Source organism: Lontra canadensis, unplaced genomic scaffold, assembly GCF_010015895.1.
Source record: "Lontra canadensis isolate GAN:19392208 unplaced genomic scaffold, GSC_riverotter_1.0 scaffold57, whole genome shotgun sequence".
Classification (NCBI taxonomy): Eukaryota; Metazoa; Chordata; class Mammalia; order Carnivora; family Mustelidae; genus Lontra; species Lontra canadensis.
The window spans coordinates 11,816,723-11,836,122 of NW_022631051.1; the positions used below are offsets into that span (position 1 = coordinate 11,816,723).

General features: G+C 44.1%; 1 pseudogene; it reads left to right on the plus strand.

The window, feature by feature from the left end:
* Positions 1–238: 238 nt before the first annotated feature.
* Positions 239–19,167, plus strand: LOC116878318 (annotated as a pseudogene).
* Positions 19,168–19,400: the final 233 nt, after the last annotated feature.

Here is a 19,400-nt window from a genome sequence, read left to right on the forward strand (position 1 = left end):
TCATACACTCAATAATCTGACATTTGGATAAAGGTGTGTTAACATTTATTTCTGGGTTATTTATAGTTTGAAATTGAAAATAACCGTCAATAAGAGTTATGATAGAATATCAGTATTTAAGATGATAATGAATCTTTTAAAAATAAAATAATTTGGACAGCCAATTTTTTTTTTAAATACAAAGAATGTTACTATGTAAGAGACCTTGATGCTCCCGAGACTCCGCTGTTTGGAGGATATGGGCACTTGGGGCAAGGACAAGAGCTGCCAGATGGCTAGCTTGCTGCAAGACCCACTGGCCATCATCACCAGTGGGGACACGGGTACAAGAAAGGCCATCGTGACTGAGCTCCTGCAGCTGGGGTGTAATGTGGTCACTTCATCTCGTAGCTTTGATGAATTAAAATCTATTGCAGATGAACTGAAGGCTAGCCTGCCCCCCCGCCAACCAGGCTCAGATCAATCCCATAAAACACAACATCTGTAAAGAAGAGGAGGCAAACAATTTGGTCAAATCCATCTTGGATATTTATGGTGAGACCCAATTTTTTGGCTAACAGTGGAGGTTCATGACTCCTGCAAGACACCTCAAGTGCAAAGGGACAGCCTGCTGGCATTGAAACCGACTTGACGGGCACCTCCTACAGGTGCAAAGCAGTTTACAACTCCTGGGTAAAAGAGCACGGAGGATCCATTGTCATGATTATTATCCTTACTAAAAATGGATTTCCAGGATTTGTGCATAGTGGGGCTGCCGAGCAGGTGTTTACAAGCTCACCAAATCCTTCGCTATGGAATAGGCGAGCAGTTGAGTAAGGAAGGATCAACTGTGTTGGACTTGGAGTCACTTATTTCCTGACTGCTGTGACAACTACGATCCTTTGGCAAAACGCTTATTTGGAGGGTTCGTTAAGAAAAGGCTCAACCCACTGAGCCACCCAGGTGCCCCTACAGTGGCTCATTTTTGATGGCGAATACTTTTGGATCCATAAAGCTTTCTGGTAATTATTGATGTGTGGTTTTTTTTTTTGTTCATGAAGTCAAATGTGTATAAAGCCTCTTAATCCAAAAGAAAAATAAAGTTACATGTAATAATTTTTTTTAATATGTATTGTGTTTGATTCTATTAAGATACATATGCTCTAAACAAGCTTTAAAGGCAAAACAGCAACATGTTATGGTGGCTGGTTTTCACTCTCTTCACACAGTGCTGGAAACATTCCTTTCAAATGGCTTGTCCGTACTTCCCTTTGGCTCAGGGATTGGGGCAATGGTTGGAAGGAAGTGTACATGAAGCTCTTTTTGTGATAAACTGTAAGCAGGCATACATCCAGCCAGAAGCCTTCCAGACTGGTGAGAAAGTGATATAAAGACATGAAAAGAGGAGTATCTGCGTGGCTCAGTCATTAAGCATCTGCCTTTGGCCCAGGTCATGATCCCGGGGTCCTGGGATCAAGCCCCGCATCGGGCTCCCTGCTCTTCGGGGAGCCTGCTTCCTCCTCTCCCATTTCCCCTGCTTGTGTTCCCTCTCTTGCTGTGTCTCTCTCTGTCAAATAAATAAATGAATAAATAAATCTTTAAAAAAAAAGTGGAGAGCAAAAAGAAAATGGAACCGAATGACTACCAAATTTCTACCCAGTATAGCACATTTGAGACTTACAACAGTAGCTCTAAAAGCTCACATGAAGCACATTTAGTATCAGTTTGTAACCATTAACTCATCTAATCTTCACACACACACGTACACACACTCTATGAGGTATGTAGCACCTTATTCCATTTTACAGCTGAGGAATGCTTTACTTGAGGTCACGCAGCTAGTAACTGGAGCTAGGCGTTCCTAACATCGCACACTCTTCTCTCCCTTGCAAGGGCCTCAACTCAGAGGGCAGTTCTGAGGATTTGGTGGGCTAAGTCACATTTGTTTCCTTAGCCCCGTGCCTGCCACGTGCTAAGTAGTCATTAAATTATAGCTAGTATTATTAAATTATTAATAATAGTGTTTACTTGTGCATACCGGGGGTTCCATGGAGGGAATGGCTTTCCAACCATTGTGTTCAATCCATGTACTTCAGTATCACATGGCACACAAGTGAGAATACCTTCAACTTTATGATTCCACTAACCCTAGTCTTAACAGACTAGGAAAACAGAAGCACTCACAGCTGAAAATGTTTAACTCCTCAGTTAGTGAAATTGTGGGTCAGGATGATGTGGTAAGAGAGTAATGAGCTAATGGGGCCATCCTAGTTGCTGGACTCCACGATGGCAGGACTGTGGGAGGGGCACCACATTCTGCAGTGTGGCTCTCAGCACTTGCAGTCCGGAAATTAAATTTAGAAGGTATCCGGAGAATTATTCAAGCTCTTGGAAATTATTAAAGTGAAAAATGAACCAAACTAACCAAACAATGAATCTTTAAATCACATTGTCAATTATGTGTGTATAATTAGAGATACACCTCTCCTAGAATGGGCAATTCTAACCCCTTATTGGTCTGGCAATGAGAACAAATTCTTGCTCCCAGGTTGTCCATGAGAAATCCCTTCCATAACCAGAGCTCTTCATCTCCAAATCCTACCAAAGCCTAGTATGTGTTTTATTTTTCTGTAGCATTTATCACTACCCAAATTATCTTATTTCCGAGATTGGCTGCCTTCCTCTGCTAGAATGGCAGGTTCTTGGATGTTGGTTCGTCACCATATCCCTGACTTGTAGAACAGAGCTTGACACACACTAGAAACTCAATATATGTTTGAATGAATGAATGTAATCTGGAGGTTGTAAATTCAAGTTACATGAAAGTCAACTCAAACTTCTTTCCCTTAACAGAGAGTAACTCACTTGTAACTCAGCTGAGTCAGTTCTGCTCTCAGGAGTCCTCCTTAAAATACAATTTATTAGGTTTCAGTGGAGTAACAGAATAACTTGATTTCTGCTTCTCCTTACCACTCATTAGAAAGAAAGCATGAGAGATAGGTGAGGACTGGCTATGGCAATAGGGTGTGAAGTCCATTCATTTCCTTATCCTTTTAACGCATAAATTTTTTTAAAAAGATTTTTATTTATTTGACACAGAGAGAGAGAAATCACAAGGAGGCAGAGAGGCAGGCAGAGAGAGAGGGAAGAACCAGGCTCCCTGCTGAGCAGAGAGCCTGATGCAGGGCTTAGATCCCAGGACCCTGAGATCATGACCTGAGCCGAAGGCAGAGGCTTAACCCGCTGAGCCACCCAGGCGTGCCAACACATAAATTTCTTAAACTCCTATCACTGTTAGCATCTTGTTAGATGTTGGATAAGGGTGTGTTGGGGCGGGGGGGCTCCTGCTGCCTCATTACTCAGTAACAAAAAATCAAAAAGCAAAATTTTAATTGTCTTTCTAGCCCAAGGAAAATGCCCTTCAATGAAAACTGCTCCATATAGCTGCTGTATCAAGAGATACACAAGTGAGAATACCTTCAACTTTGTGATTCCTCAAAGTTGTAATTACCTTGGGTACAAAGCAGTTACTCATATAAGGTGGGGAGATTTCTGCCCAGAGACTGCTAACGCAGGTGTGGGAAGTTCAGGAATGCTCTGCAGAGCAAGCAGACAACCTTATTATTTTTTATTTCCTCTATTTTTAATATTCCTTATTTTTAACTGGAAGCAAACAAAGCTTATTATATTAATATTTTTTTTAAAAGATTTTGTTTAGGGTCGCCTGGGTGGCTCAGTGGGTTAAGCCACTGCCTTCGGCTCAGGTCATGATCTCAGGGTCCTGGGATGGAGCCCGCATCGGGCTCTCTGCTCAGCGGGGTGCCTGCCTCTCTGCCTACTTGTGATCTCTGTCTGTCAAATAAATGAATAAAATCTTTAAAAAAAAAAAAGATTTTGTTTATTTGACAGACAGAGATCACAAGTAGGCAGAGAGGTGGGCAGAGAGAGAGGAAGGGAAGCAGGCTCCCCGCCGAGCAGAGAGCCAATGTGGGGCTTGATCCCAGGACCCTGAGATCATGACCTGAGCCGAAGGCAGAGGCCTTAATCCACTGAGCCACCCAGGAGCCCCAATATATTCATATTTTTAAAATGCAGAACAAAACATAGACAGCCATGCCTTAAGAAGTGGATCAGATCATCTCTGATGTTTTACGTTCTACAGTACAGATCTGATTGAATGGATGAGGCATTTGGAATAGTTTGGCATTGGAATTTTGCCTCTACTGCTTACCCACTCAGTGACACTGGCCATTTTACTTAAGCTGAGCTTCAGTTTCCTCATTCATAAAATGAGTATACAAATAGAATGGGTGAGACAGCATTGAGGAGAAAGTCTTGTTTATCATTCAGTATCTCCGGATGAGAACTCCTAGATCTCTAATTCAGAGATGACTTTCAGTAACCCAATTAACATCTCTGATTCAAGATGCTTACCGCAGGGATGTTTTAGGAAGGCAGTGGGCCATCATTAAGAATATAAAGCACCATGGAAAGGGAGAAACCATTTTCTAAGAGTAAGTGGGAAGGAAGCGCTGCTGGAGGGACCTATCCCAACAGACCTAGGGTTCCAGAAAAGGATGAACCTCTGAAACAACTCAAGGAATATCACACCGGTAAAGGGCTTCTCAGAGCCTCCATGAAGAGCCTCACTTAGGGATTGGTTGGATCTACTTCCAGGGATGTCTGAGCACAGAGGGTCACAGAAGAGCCCTCCAGGAACTCAGCGAGAGGAGTCCCAAAATGGCGGGTGGCTGTTGCATGTAGTGGCCCCGGGCACGGGAGGTAGAGCCAGAGGTCCGTTTCTGTTTCCACTCCATGGGCTACTAGCAGAGTGTTGTTCCTTAGTTCCTAGGGACTGACTGAAGCTGAGGCTCTTAAGGCCCACACTGTGCCCTGTGCCGGTTGTCCATGAATGATCTCTATAGGCAGGGCTGCGTTGGTCCTGAAAGGTCCAGAAGGCCCGTGTGCCAAGGAATATCTCAGTGTGGTGCAGCAGGGTGAGAAAAACCTCTTACTACCCTGGGGGTAAAAAATTTGCATAAACCTCCTTACTAACTGGAGTCTTGGTTAAAGCAAAAGATGATGATTAAAGAAAGCTTGAAGGGGGCTGTGAGGCCAAGCATCTCCATGGCATTGGTCTCAACCTTTCCTCATGAGGTTTTCTTACCACTTAGGAGAGTTATAGCAACACAGGCTGTGATCTAAAGACACACAGATCAGTGCTTAAATCCTGGCTATGTCTCGCTTCCTGTGTAATTTTGGTAAGTAACTTTGGTTCTCTAAAGCTCGTACTTTTATCTCTAAAAAGAGGGAAGTAATTATAATTGTTTTACAGTTACTGTGAGAAATTATATAGATCACACAGCACTCAGCCTTATACATAGTATCAATTTACACTTGCTATTTCAACACTATGTGAATTATGAAAAGGTTTGCCTATCTTGCTTCATCTTGTCCTAGTGGCCTATGGCACTCTCTTGGAAAACCAGTGAGGCCCAAATAAAGATTCATCACATGTTGAAAACTGTTTAATTAAGGGAAGTACAAGGTGGGTTCACATTGCTTTAAAAAAGGTAAAAGTGGGGCGCCTAGGTGACTCAGTCGGTTAAGCATCTGCCTTCGGCTCAGGTCATGATCCCAGGGTCCTGGGATCAAGCCCCACGTTGGGCTCCCAACTCAACGGAGAGCATGTTTCTCCCTCTCCCTCTGCCTGCCTCTCTGCCTACTTGTGTTCTGTCAAATAAATAAATAAAATCTTAAAAAAAAGGGCAAAAGAACACTGATTGTTAACATAGTTTACAGTCTTTAGGTTCATGAAAGGATTCTCAGAGGAAGAGACCATGGAAGGAAAAGACGAATGAATAAACATTCCAGACAACTGGAATAGCACATGAGAAGGTCCTGAAATGAGCTGGAGCATGGTGGAGTTAGGGAACTGGAGTTAGTCTCGTTTGAATGGAGATATTAATGAGGGGATGGAGAGAAGTATATATTAAAAGGAAAGCATTGCCTTGTCTTGTATGGCCTTATAAGTCCTGTTAAACAGTGGTCATTCAAATTATCCTTCCTGCTCATGTATTTATAATGTGTGCATTAGACTAAGAATCTTTAGACAGTGTGGAATTGGCAAATTACAGCTACCCCGTATGGTAACAGAGGACAGCTTTCTATAGAATACAGGTAAAGAGCCATCTGAGTTCCATACATTATGTGGCATGAAGAAATGCTCAAGTGACTGATTTTTAGGGCTTCTCTTTGAGAGGATCCTGGAGGTGTCTGGATAACAGTTCAGCCTCAAGTTGGTTTCTGCCAATTCAGCCCCATTCAGCAATGATTTTGAAGATAAAATTTCCCAATGGTGCACTGCCGGAAGAGGAGACCAAAGGGGATGTGTGCTCTTACTTCCTGAGAGAATCTTCCAATTGTCCTACCTCAGGTATTGGCAGAAAAATCTAAACGAGAGTTCCCAAAGATGAGAAAGAAACTCCACCAATGCTTCCAAAGAAACAGTGCCTAGGTTGTGGGGGGGTGTTCTGTGTGGAGTCAGCTGATCTGGGGTGAGACCTCATTCTCCAACTAAGTTACCTGACAACCTAATCTCTCTGACCCTTAATTACCTCATTTATAAAATGGGTGCTGTAGTACCTTGATCATGAAACTGTTGGTAGGAGCAAATAAAATATCTCACGGAGAGCTCTACCCTTGTGCCTGGCAGGTAGTGAGACCTCAAGAGATCCTAGTTCATTATGAGTAGTTTTCATCTTCCATATTTTTTTAAACTTAAAAAAAAATCTTTTATCTGAGAGAGAGAATGGGAGAGAGCATGAGAAGGGGGAGGGTCAGAGGGAGAGGCAGACTCCGGGCTGAGCAGGGAGCCCAATGCAGGACTCGATCCTGGGACTTCAGGATCATGACCTGAGCCGAAGGCAGTCACATAACCAACTGAGCCACGCAGGCACCCTTATGCCATTTTCCACATTTTTGTCAGCAAGTGATCATTTGAATCTCACAACTTTGCTAAAGTGAATACTGTAGAATCAGAAAGCCATACTCCGCAAACTTGCCTGGCATTATTTTAAATGTTTTAGTTTATTCAATTATTTATTAAGATTTTATTTGACAGAGAGAGATAGAGAGAGCACAAGCTAGGGGAGCAGCACACAGAGGAAGAGGGAGAAGCAGGCTCCCTACGGACCAGGGAGGCTGATGTGGGATTCAATCTCAGGACCCCAGGATCATGACCCGAGCCAAAGGCAGACGCTCAACCGATGGAGCCACCCCCCGTGCCCTAGTTTATTCATTTATTTCTTGAAGTTATGTGTGTTAGTTTATCAGAGCTGCCTGGTAACAAAATACCACATACCATAATTCCTATAACAAAATACCACAGATTAAGTGGCTTAAACAATAACAAGTATTAGTGTCTGACAGTTCTGGATGCTAGAAGTCTACGATCAAGGTGTTGGCAGGATTGGTTTCTTTTGGGGACTCTCTCCTTGCCTTGTACATGGCCGCCTTCTTGCTCTGTTCTCACACGGGTTTCCTCTATGCGTGCATGTCTGCATCATAATTTCCTCTTCTTATAAACACATCAGTCACAATGGACTAGGGCCCACCGCTATGACCTCATTTTACTTTAATTACCTCTTTCAAGGCCCCATCTCCAAATAGAGTCACACTTTGAGGAACTGGGGATGAGGACTTCAACATAAGAATTTTGGAAGCAGGTGGGGGCACAACTCAGCCCACTACAGTATTTTTTTTTAAAGCCTTTTTCAACGGAAACGCAAAAGTAGAAAAAGAAATGGTACAATGGATCCCACGTACTCATCACTCAGCTTCAGTAATCATCAACTCTTTGCTAATCCCTCTGCATTCACACCGACAGCCTCCTTTTTCCTTCTGCATTTCTTGGAAGCAAATCCCCAACATCACATCACTCCTTCTGTGAATAGTTCAGCATTTACTTCCAAAGTATAAAATAGAACATCATTTTAGCACATGCAAAGAACTTAATTTTGTGATATTCAGTATCTAGTCGGTACTCAAATTTCCAATCATCCCATAAGCTGTTGACTTAAATCAGGATCCAGAGAAAAGTCCACATGATGACTGGATGATGCATCTTTTCAGGCTTTTTAAATCCATAGTCTTTTTTTCCCCTATAGATTTAGTCTTTTAAAAAATGTAAGGAAGAGACTTAGTCTTAGCCTGCCTACAGGTACTGTGGCCTCCCCCTTCCCATTTTCCTTCATGATATTTAATATCTGTTATGTTACTTACTATGTATGTGGTGTACAGTCTCTTCACCTGCCCATCATTAGAATGAAACTTCACGAGGGCATGGAAAACTTTTCTGGGAGCAAAAACTGAAACACGCTTGACCCATGGCCCCTTCTGATAGTGATTTCCAGAACCTTTCTCTTTGAGATGAGGAGGCTGAAAGAGAGGTATTGCATTTATTTTTAAAGATTAGTCTCTTCTAAACTGATTTATTCAGGGTGACCAGCTTAGCAAGAGTTGGTCTGATGACTGGATGTTAATTTTTTTTTTCTTTTTTCTGTTTGAGTTGTGAACTTCCAAGATCAACCTGGTAGGGTCAGAGAGGGAAGGAAAGTGGGAGAAAGTATGGCGATGGGGTAAAGAGCAGGTGGTTTGGAATGGCGATGTGTGGCATGGTGGCTTCGGTCTGGAGCCGGAGGGAGGTAGCCCAGGGTCAAAGACAAAATCCACTGGAGGTAAGGAGGTTTTATGTAGGCTGTTGCAACAGGGAGAGCACTCCAGATCCAAAGATCTGAGAGTCTCAGCAGAACGGCTCAGCTTCCCATTTGTATAGAGAGAGTGAAATGAGCTGCAGAGATTGTCTGCAAGTAGGGGAAGGCTCAGAGATCTGAGCAGCAAAAGTTTTTCTTTGTGGTTCATTTCAGGAGACAAACATTTCTAATCTCACCAGGTTCAGGGTCTGTGTCTGGCCTTGCCTCAGGTAAACAAGGGAGTCCTGAGAAAGAGTAGGAAGTGAATCTTACTGAGGTCATATGGGGAAAGGTAATTCTTTAAGGTAAGCTGATTTCTAGAACACAGCTTTTCAGGAAACAGAGGACTGGGGACATTTCTTCATCATGGCAGTTTTCTGGGTGCACAGGGCTCAGGTGAAGTTTGATATTGTCAACAGCTTGCCGGTCAGAGGCCAGGATAGGTAGGAAACTGCTGTAGTTTCATTGCCCGGAGAGACACTGCCCACAAACCCGCACTTTGAACCACGCGCAGTCTGGTCCAAAACCAGGGCCGTCGCCCAAGGCTTGACTGGTGCTGAGCTTCGAGCAAGTGGAGGCTGTCTGATCTCAGGGAAGTCACCTTCCCATCCTTCTACCGCCAAACCCACAGAGCCAGGCAGTTACAGTCTGAGAGTCTCCCCCTGATTCTGCTTCTCCTGAGAAGCAAAAGGTGCAGATTAGACGTTAATTGTTTTGGGTTTTTCCTTCTGGCGCTCTCCAACCCTAGGGTTCATTCACTGCCCGCCCCCCTTAGCTATTCGGAGCTGACGGGATCCCAGTCTGGTCTTCATCCATTCCTTTGCCCTGTAGTATGTTATTTTCGTGTTTGGGAAGTAATTTACTCTCAGTTGCAGAATGGTGTCAGTCAAATGAATGGCAGAAAATCCACGAAAGCACCGGCCCCCTTCTTTGGGCATAAGTGGTCATGTACTTAAGCACTTGTAAAATTTCTGAAATAACTAGTAGCATACACAGCCCTCTCAGCCCCCCTCTTTTTATAGATCCTCAGCCCAGGCCTGAAGCAGTGCTCAGGGACAGACTGGAGAAGGCACTGGGTGGGGACCAGCTTATGTGAGCAACCTGTAGGTCAGTGAAGGGGAAGAAAGGCCTAGGGTAGGCCAGCCCCACTGCATCTCCTACAGCCTACCTGGTCTCCTCCTGCGCTCCTCTCCTTGTGTGGGTGGGGATGGTCCTCAGAGACCTGGGGGCTGTTCCCCAGGAGTCAGCCCCCTCTGGCTCAGAGCCCAGAGCAGGTGCACCCCGGCCCAGCCCAGAAATCCGTGTGTCTGCTCTCCCAGCCTGTGCTAAGTCCGCTACCGTCTCTCCATCTCCCCAAGAACTGGCCACACCCACCTGCACCCTGAGCCACGGCTTCTGGGTTGGTGGCTACAGGATGTCCTGGGTATAAGCAGAAACCAGGGAGCCCTCTCGGTTTCTCTTAGCCCGGTCTTCAGACTCAAGGAAGCCTCAGGCTTTGGGTCCCCAGTGGCTGTTCTGGATGCTGGTGCCTGACCTCTGCTTCTGACTCTAACCAGTTCTGGCCCAACTGTCTCCTCACTGCAACAAGGAGAGGCTGGAATTCACAGATTCTGAGTACTGTGATCCTTCTTGGCTGTTAAAATAGCCTTTGTTATGGTCCTACTTTATGGGAACAGATCCTCCTAAGATAGAGATCTCATGCATAAATGAGCAGTAGGTGGAGGAACCAGTGGCACTATCGATGGCCAATGGGCGTGGGACCTGGGTGCCTAGTCGGTTAAGCATCTGCCCCTGGCTCAGTTATGATCCAGGGTCCTGGGATGGAGCCCCTTGTCAAGCTCCCTGCTCAGTGGGGAGTCTGTTTCTCCCTCTCCCTCTCTCCCTCCCCCAGCTCATGCTCTCTCAAATAAAGCTTTAAAAAAAAAAAAAGACCAATGGGGCTCGCAGTGTTGCTGTCTGTTCTCAGTGGTGCAGGGAGCAGGTCTCTGCAGACTTAACACTACCAGCATGTCACAGGGAGATGGTCACTTATAGGTCAGGTCCTCAAAAAATGTGAAATTAATCCAGGCAGAGGTAGAAGTACTCTCTAGGAATTGAATTTAATAGCATGAACTGGAGGGAAGAAAACCCTCCAGGGATTGTTCAGAATGAGGAGGTTCATGGAGTCAGAAGGTCTGGGGAAGTCCGCAGAAGAGCCTACAATGCGGCACTGTGGGGAGAAGGGTTCCGGGATTGCGGGGGAGAGAGGGAGAATCTGAAGAACCAGAGCAGGGAAATCAGCTTCTCTGCTGCCCAAGACCTCAGCCAACTCACCCCTTCTGCCCCTTCCCTGTCCCGGGCAGGTGGTGCCTGTAACAGTGAGCCCAGGAAAGGAAAAGATGGCAGAAAGGGAAAACAGAAAGAGAATAATGGAAGGAACAAACAGAAGAAAAACAGTAAGAGAAGAACGTGTAGGTTTTCTCCTCTGATACCAAATATGTGTTGTTTTCCACATCAACCAATTCTGACACTAACCAGGTGTCTAAAAATTCAATTCAATAATGACATATTCTACCTGGAGTTAGCAAGTATCAGATTCCACAAGTTAAATGGCTCAGTCCCATAAGACCATCTCCAGTTCAGATGCCAGCCCCAAACGGGGTGCCCAAGCGACCCACACTTCTGCCTGGGTGACTATAAATTTGGGGGTTCCCTCTACCCCCTCAGGTTTGATTAGACTCAGAACTCAGGAATGCACTTTACTTACAAGTACTGGTTATAAAGGTTCAGTACCTCTCAGTAACAGCCAAATGGAAGGGATGCACAGGACACAGAGTAGAGGAGAACTTCCATGCCTTCTCCTACCAACACATCCGTATGTTCACCAACCCAGAAGCTTTCTAGAATTTGTTGTTTTGAGTTTTTATGGAAGTTTCATTACATAGGCATGACTGATGGAATCACTGGGCATGGCGATTGGGCTCAAGCTCTGACACCTCTCCCCTCCCAGAAGGTTGGGGAAGCTGAAAATTTCAATCCTCTAATTGTGTGGTTGGTTTTCTTTTGTTTCTTTTTAAATTTAAATTCAATGGCCAACATACAGTACATCATTAGTTTTTGATGTAGCGTTCAATACTTCATTAGTGGCATATAACACTCAGTGTGGTTGGTTTTTCTGGCCACCAGCCCACATCCTGAAACTATCTAGGCACCCCTCACCCCAGAGTTATCTCATTAACATACAAAAGACAGTAAACTTCAAGAGTTTTAGAAATTCTGCGCCAAGGACCCAGATAATGTTTATTTCTTGTATCACACAGACATAAATCCCAACATACTGGTAATTACATTAAATACATATGGCTTAAACACATTAAGAGGCAGAGACTCTCAGATTTTATTTTAAAAAAGATCCAGCCATATGCTATCTACAAGAAACCTACTTTAAATACAGTGATATAATATCAACAAACTTGACATCTATAGAACTCTCTACCCAACAGCAGAATTCACATTTTCTAAGCACCAAGAGACTATATCCTAGGCTATAAAACAAACTGAAGAAAGTTAAAATCATACAACACAGGTTTTTGAACAAAATAAAATTAAACTAGAAATCAAACAAAGGTACCTAAAAAATCTCCAAATTAAAGATTAAGGAAAGTCAACAGAAAGTCAGGAGAAATTTTAAAATATTATGAGTAGAGAGAAAGTAAAAATACAGTTAACCCTTGAACAGTGCAGGGATCAGGGGCAACAAACCTTCACAGAGGCAAAAATTTGCATATAAATTTGACTCCCCCAAAACTTTTTTAAAGATTTTATTTATTTATTTGACAGAGAGAGACACAGCGAGAGAGAGAACACAAGCAGGGGGAGTGGGAGAGGGAGAAGCAGGCTTCCCGCTGAGCAGGGAGCCTGATGTGGGGCTTGATCCCCGGACTCCGGGATCATGACCTGAGCTGAAAGGCAGACACTTAATGACTGAGCCACCCAGGTACCCCGGACACCCCAGACTCCCCCAAAACTTAACTATTAATAGCCTACTGTTGACTGGAAGTCTTAGGATAACATAAACAGTTCAAGTAACACACATTTTGTAGGTTATATGTATTACATAATGTATTGTTACAATAAAGCTAGAGAAAATAAAACTGCAAGAAAAAACACATTTATAGTATTGTACTGTATTTGTAAAAAAATAAAAAAAATCCAGGTATAAGTGGACCCTTGCAGTTCAAATGTGTTGTTCAAGAGTCTGCTGTGCCATATATCGCCATCCATGGGATGCAGCTAGAGCAGTGCTTAGAAAGAAAGTAACAGCATTAAGTGCTTATGTAAATATGCCATAGACAAAATGACCTTACACTGGATGTGAACCACCATACGAGGGAGGATGACTGGCGTTCCCTGGAGGAAGAAACAGCCACCCACGAGCCTGGCTCTTGGGTTCCTGAACTTGTCCGTAACTTCCCAGAAGGTCTGCAGTAGGAATGACTGGACAGAGACAGAAACTGAAAGCTATGACTTTATGTGGCTAGAAACTCAATATATTCTTTGTACAAAGAGAAAGGAGAAGAAAGAGTGGCATGCCAGAAAAGGTAGGATTGTAACACAGGATGGTTTTGATCCACTGACCTTTGGGTTGAGTCCGGCCCCCTTTTGTCACCTATGCCTCTGCTATAACAAAGATCCCTATTGTCAAGGCGATAGGGAAAAACACTTGTTGGCATCCCTGTAGCACAGTGAAAACATTAATTCAAACTAAACTTAGGGGTGCCTGGGTGGCTTAGTGGGTTAAAGCCTCTGCCTTACGCTCAGGTCATAATCCCAGAGTTCTAGGATCGAGCCCCAAATCGGGCTCTCTGCTAAGCAGGGAGCCTGCTTCCTCTTCTCTCTCTGCCTGATTGTCTGCCTACTTGTGATCTCTGTCAAATAAATAAATAAAATCTTAAAAAAAAAAAAAACTAAACTTAAATCCAGGATCCTTAAGCACTCTAAAGTAACCATACTATGAGGGAGGCCCCTAACCTTGAGGGTGCCAACTGGAGGACCTTTGGAGGAAGAAATTCGTACAGATGAGGAGAAATACAGGAGAACCCGCTGAAGTATATGCCCAGTGACTGGAAGGAGAAAGAAACCTGGACATAGTGACAACTGTAACAAAGGCTAAAATAACGGCCCACAACTTGACCCAACTGGAAATTCAAAATCAAAAAACTTTATACAGTAACAAAAAGGTACAGATTGGCTTTGTGCCTTTGTGCCTCATAGGTTCTGCAGTCAAATGCTCTCCCATCCAAGTACTAACCAGGCCCGACCCTGCTTAGCCTCATAGGTTCTGAATTAACTTTAGTATCTGCTTAAATGTGCCAGTTGGTAAATGGCCTTAATACTGAGTCTCAAATTATAGTTGTATTGTGACCCCAATAAATTTAACCACCCTACTCCTTATAATCCTTTAAGGAAGTAACTGAATATAAAGTGGAGGACAAATAGGTAGGCCTTATCTTGACCATTGGAACTATTACTGTCTTGCCTAAAATCTTCACAGTCATAGCACCAGTTGCCCCAAAATATCCCCTGCTGGGTAAGAAAGCCCTGCCCAAGTGAGTAATATGTTAAAATTAAGACTTTGGCAATTACATGGATGCCTGGATAGCTCACTTGGTACAGCAACTCTGGATCTCAGGATCTTGAGTTTGAGCCCCATGCTGAGCATGGAGTTTAAAGAAAAAGAAAAAGCTTAAAGAAAATACTTTAACAATAACAAATTGTCTTGACAAAACTGAACCCCCATGGACACCCCTCCTCCACTAAAATAGTTAATATAGCCCAATGTAAATTAAAATAGGCCTTCCTTCGGGCACCAGGGTGGCTCAGTCAGTTGAGTGTCTAACTCTTGATTTTAGCTCAGGTCTTGGTCTCAGGGTTGTGGGTTCAAGCCCCATTTGAAAAAAAAATAGGCTGTACTTCAAAGATTGAAACTTAGAGAGGATCTAATGAGTGAAAAAATGATTATACCCACTATTGCCCAATTTTGCTTGTACTTAAACTTGGAAAGAAGGCAGGTACCTCAATTCTGTGGGCCCATCCCATAAGTCCCCAGTACCCAATATATTGAAATTACTAATTCCATCCAATCATTAACCAATAAATAGTCTACTATTATAGCTTTGGGTAGTATGTTCTGTTCATTGCTTATTCAATGCCTCTTAGCCACAGTCTGTCTTCATCTCTCAAGGACTATAATACACCTTCACCAGGCTACCCACGAGGTATCTTTGAGGGCAAGCATTTACTTGCACCCAACTTTCTCAAGAAGCACAAATACAACATTATATTGATGATATCCCTCCTCCAAAAAGATTCATTTGACACATTCATTAATGAGACAAATACTATAGCTCACAAAAGGAGAATGGGTCACAAATGTCCCTCATATAATACAATGTCCCACCACCTCAGTTAAAAATCCTGAAAATTTGGTTCCTGGGTGCCTCAGTTGGTTAAGCATTTGCCTTCAGCTCATGTTTCCAGGGTCCTGCGATCAAGTCCCACATGGGGCTCTCTGCTCAGTGCAGAGTCTGCTTCTCCCTCTGCCCTCCCCGCTTCCTCACAAAAATAATCTTTAAAAATAAATCCTGACGGGGCGCCTGGGTGGCTCAGTGGGTTAAGCCGCTGCCTTCGGCTCAGGTCATGATCTCGGAGTCCTGGGATCGAGCCCCGCGTCGGGCTCTCTGCTCAGCGGGGAGCCTGCTTCCTCCTCTCTCTCTGCCTGCCTCTCTGCCTGCTTGTGATCTCTCTGTCAAGTAAATAAATAAAATCTTAAAAAAAAAAAAAAAATAAATCCTGAAAATTATTTGGTAAATCAATTATTTGGTAAACCATCCCTGGCATGATTAGGAACCAGTTACTAACCTTCTCAGCATCCATAATGTTAACACAAGTTGAAAATCTTTTAGTCCTTTTGGATTCTTGAAAGGCAACATATTCCCTATTTACAAATTTTACTGGTGCTGTTACTTGCAAATCTACCTACATGGAATGGCAATCCTTCCAATTTAAAGGCTGTGAAATGTGTCCAAACTGGAATCAGCGGGCAATCCTGCTGGGGACTTCAGGGACTCTGTTACTGTAGAGGCTTCCCTCCTGGAGTTTTCAGACCACCTAAGATGCCCGTAAAGTGACAAAGGGCTTCTAATGCAAGAAACTATCCTCCTCGGCCCTACATTATACACCATTAGGGTGGCAAATGCTGACTACTTACTGGGCCAGGAGGCAGTGGATTAATTTATTCAAAGTGCTGAATAAAAATAAATGTCAACCAAGAATCCTATATCCAGCAAAACTGTCCTTCAAAAGAGAGAGATATTAAGACATCCCAGATAAACAAAAGGATAGGGACTTTGTTACCACTAGACCTTCCCTAAGTCAAAGCTGTATAAAAAAATAAAGGTCTCAGTAAAAGTAAAAAATTGGGTAGTTTTTATAAAAGCTAGTTTATCGTAACTTTGGTTTGTAACTCTACATTTTGCTTTCTAAGTGATTTAAGAGAGACTAATGCATTAAAAAAAAGAGTGGTCTATTTTTTGATGACGTATAAAGATGTAATTTTGCAAAATCAAGACTGAAAGAGGGTTGGGACAGAACTTATTAGGAGCAGAGTTTCTGTACATCATAGAAGTTAAGCTGGTATAAATTCAAATTAGGATGTTGTAACTTTGTATTTTTTTTAAAGATTTTATTTATTTATTTGACAGACAGAGATCACAAGCAGGGAGAGAGGCAGACAGGGGGTGCAGGAAGCAGGCTCTCCACTGAGCAGAGAGCCCGACGCGGGGCTCGATCCCAGGACCCCAGGACGACGACCCGAGTGGAAGGCAGAGGCTTTAACCCACTGAGCCACCCAGGTGCCCCAGGATGTTGTAACTTTAAAATGTTAAAACACAATCCCTATTGCAACCACACAGAGGATGGCTATTGAATATATGTGAAAGGAAATGCTAAGAGAATTAAAGCATTTCATTACAAGAATAAACTAAACACAAAAGGAGACACTAGTGCAGAAAATAAAGGGAAAAAGTGTAAGTATGTAGAAAACATGACCCCCTTATCAGTAATTACTTTTTAAAAAAATTTTAAAAGATTTTATTTATTTATTAGACAGAGATCACAAGTAGGCAGAGAGGCAGGCAGAGAGAGAGAAAGCAGACTCTCCACGGAGCAGAGAGCTCAATGTGGGGCTCAATCCCAGGACCCTGGGATCATGACCTGAGCCGAAGGCAGAGGCTTTAACCCACTGAGCCACCCAGGCGCTCCTATCAGTAATTACTTTAAATGTGAATGGATTAATCTGTCCAGTCAAAAGATAATCCAGTACTATGAACAACTGTATGCCAACAAAATGGATAAATTCCTAGAAACACAAAACTTGGGGCACCTGGGTGGCTGAGTCGGTTAAGTACCCTACTCTTGATTTCAGCTCAGGTCATGAACTCACAGTCATGAAATTGAGCCCCGTGTCAGGTTCTTCATTCAGTGGGGAGTCTGCTTGAGGATTCTCTCTCCCTCTTTCTTTTGTCCCTTCCCCTGATCACAGTCTCTCTCTCTCTCTCAAATAAATAAATCTTTTTTTTTAAATATTTTATTTATTTACTTGACAGACAGATCACAAGTAGGCAGGGAGACAGGTCGAGAGAGAGGAGGAAGCAGGCTCCCTGCTGAGTAGAGAGCCCAATGTGGGGCTCGATCCCAGGACCCCGGGATCATGACCTGAGCCGAAGGCAGAGGCTTTAACCCACTGAGCCATCCAGGCACCCCTCAAATAAATAAATCTTAAAAAAAAAAAAAAAAAGGAAACATAAGACCTACCCAAACTGCATCAGGAAGGAATAGAAAATCTGAACAGACCTAAAATAGTAAGAAAATTAAGTCACTATTCAAAAAATAGCCTGATAAAGAAAAGCCTTGGACCTGACAACTTCCCTGGGGAATTCTACCAAACATCTGGATAACAGTGGTGCTTCTCAAACTGTCCCCAAATACTGATGATGAGAAAATAGTTTCTAACTCATTCTATGAGGTGTTACCCTGATACCAACGCCAAACATACTACAAGAAAAGAAAACGAAAGACAAATATCCCTTGAGCCCAAATTCTCAGTAGGTGACATCAACGAAATGGCAGAACGCACAGCCTCAGACCCTCATTTCTCTCATGTATCTTAAAGATACATGAACCAAAGTGCCTTTGTGAGAAGTCCAGAAGCCATGTAAGACATTGTAGCACCCAGATGAATGCAAAACCAGTAAGAGCTGTGCTGAAACAGTAGAAAATGTTCAGATAAATTTCTAGGGCCAAGATGGAGCCACTCCAGCTTGGGACGCCATGTCAGCAAACCAAGTTTTTGTGTTCCTGTAAATACTCTGCTTGACCAGAAATGCAGTACTATCCAGTTAGCCAATCCCCAAACACCCAGCCAATTCTGGCTCTATAGTCATTTCCTTGATCTTTTTAAATGAGGCAGACATGTAGCCCCAACCAATCATGCCACTTGCAATGCTCCTACCCAAAATCCCTCAGGAAGAGTTCTCCTTATTTTGGCTCCCTCAGCTACAATGGTTTCCCCCAGTGGCATCTATTGGGACATTGAAAGGGACAATAATTTTTTCTTCTGGTTTTTGGACATTACTGAAATTCCTCGTCAAATCACTCAATGCCCCAGAGATAATGGAATAGGAACTTCAGTGACCCCATGCAACATGGAATACACATTGCAGGAAGAGCTTGGGAAAGCCTAAAATAGGTACTTTCAGCCCAAAACAAATAAAAATCAACAATCTTTCTGAAGGGCAGAAGAATGAGGTCTCCAGAGTTAGCACAGTTAAATACTCAGCACATCTGGTTCTCAACAAATTGACAGTTATGCTTGTAAGGGCCTGCCCCTCCCAGAGGAACTAATTTGTGGACCCCAGAAGTAGGGGCGGGGCAGGCCAGGTGGAGACGTCCAATCGGTGGGGCGTGGGTATATCCACTGGGTAAATTGCAATTCAACTGGCTAACTGTGTAGGGGCGGGGCTCAACCACCCCCATAAAGGTTGGTCCGCGAGGTTGGCGGGAGCAGAAAAAGAAGGGAGAGCTGTCAGAAGGAGCAGAAGAAGGAGAGTCGGCGGGAGCAGAAGAAAGAGCTGTGACAGCTCTTGTAAGAGCTGTGAGAGTTGTGACAGCTCTTGTCAGAGCTAGACGAGCAGCCCCACCCACACCGCGGCTTCGGCAGCAGCGCCATGGGGAGCAGCGGAGCCACCTGCAGCTGAGCCGCCAGCAGCCCCGAGCACGCGAAAGGTCCCAGCACACCAGCAGCAGCCGACGCCACAGCAGTCCCAACGCCAGCGGTCCCAACGCCAGCGGTCCCGACACCAGCGGCCCCACCTACACACAACGGGGAACGGCCTAGACGCCAGCAACCTCGCTGCGAACGGCCTCGCTGCCAGGAGCGGCCTTGATACCCTGAGCCGCGGCCTCACTGGAGCTGCGCCATTCCAGGGAGCGGCTTCATCTGGAAAGAGGCTTCCTCGGTGAGCAGCCCTGTGGGAGGCAGCATCATCAGGAAAGAGGCTTCCTCCAGAGTGGCCTCTTTTTGTGAGCAGCCTTGTCCGAGGAGCCGCCTCGCCGGAGCAGCCCTTGTCC